A 1,636-nucleotide genomic window follows, 5' to 3' on the forward strand; every position below is an offset into this window, starting at 1 on the left:
CCATGTTCTTTTATTTTTTTATATTAAAATATAAAAAATATAATACTTGACAAAATAAAATATGTTAATTCTTTAATTTGGAGTTTATTTAGGATGAAGTTAAATATGTAACTATTTTAAAAATAGAAAATTTTTTCCACTTTTCATTATGAAGAATGCCACTCAACTATTTTATATTTGTCTTCCACTACTATGTATAAAGAATTTAGCTATGTATAATTAATGGTTTCTTTCCTACAAATTCCATAATTTTTTATTTTTCTCCAACAATTTATATATGATTATTCTCTTTGAAATTGACATCAGATATTTAATATATTTAAATTTTAAATTTTATTTTAGAAACACTTGAAGGTTACCATAACAATTTTTTCTTTGTAAAACAATTTTTGACTGCTAAACCTAAATGGTTGATCTAGGGTTCAAAATTTCATATTTTAAATTTATTTTTCACTTCTAATTTCACCACTCAATTTAACAACAACAAAATAATTTTATAAATCAGATTCTACAGTAACAATAATATAAAAAACAAGAGACAACACAGTAACGTAAAATAATAATCTCAGAATAGAATAAAGAAAAGAATGGTAAGAGATAGAGGTGACACCACAAAGGACAAAGATGGCACGGTGGACTATCGACGAGCACAGAGATAGAGAACGAGAACAGAAGTGCAATAGATTTGACTCTAAGTGCAAGATCGGCTAGAACAGGTTTGGCTCTATCTATCTTGTAAACGGTGAAAATGACCATGACATGAGAGAGAAAAAGAAAAAAAAAAACGGAAATTGGTAGACGGTGAAGATGACCACGACAGGAAAGAGATAGATCGATTTAGAGTTTCTAGAGTTTGGATGAATCAATAATTTATGTGTTCGGCTGAGTCAGTTTAAAACAATTATGGTGCCTTTATTCGATAGTCATATTATATAATGTCATGTTATAACCATATGAGGACCTTATCTCTTTACTGTTAAGAATTTGATTTTAGTTTTGGGTATGAAAAACACTTAAAATTTTACACTAATTATTTTATTATTTATTGAAGTGTTTATAAATTAAGAAAAAAATTAGTTATNCAGTTTCATAAAAAATAATAATTTCAGAATAGAATAAAAAAAAGAATGATAAGACATAGAAGTGACACCGCAACGTAAAATTACAATAGAAATAACACAGCAAGCACAAAGGATAAAGATGGCACGGTGGACTATCGGCTAGCACAGAGATAGAAAACAGGTGGACTATCGGCGAGCACAAAGATAGAGAACAAAAGTGCAATAGATTTAACCCTAAGTGCAAGATCGACTATAACAGGTTTGGCTCTATCTATCTCGCAAACGGTGAAGATGACCATGACAAGAGAGAGAAAAAGAAAAAGAAAAACGGAAACGGTAGATCAATTTGAGTTTTTGTTTTTTTAATTAATAAAATTATTTTAATAATTTCAAATATTTTGATATCTATTTTTATCTAAAATCAAATAAGATATCGAGATAGTCACAGAAAAAAAAGATATTGAGACGTAATTTAATTTTATATACTTTATATTAAATGTAATATTAACATTATTTCAATTTCAATTTTTTAATTTTTGTTTCTCAATTTTAGTCTTAATATTTCTTTCAAATGT

Source organism: Arachis ipaensis, chromosome B02 (assembly GCF_000816755.2).
Source record: "Arachis ipaensis cultivar K30076 chromosome B02, Araip1.1, whole genome shotgun sequence".
Classification (NCBI taxonomy): Eukaryota; Viridiplantae; Streptophyta; class Magnoliopsida; order Fabales; family Fabaceae; genus Arachis; species Arachis ipaensis.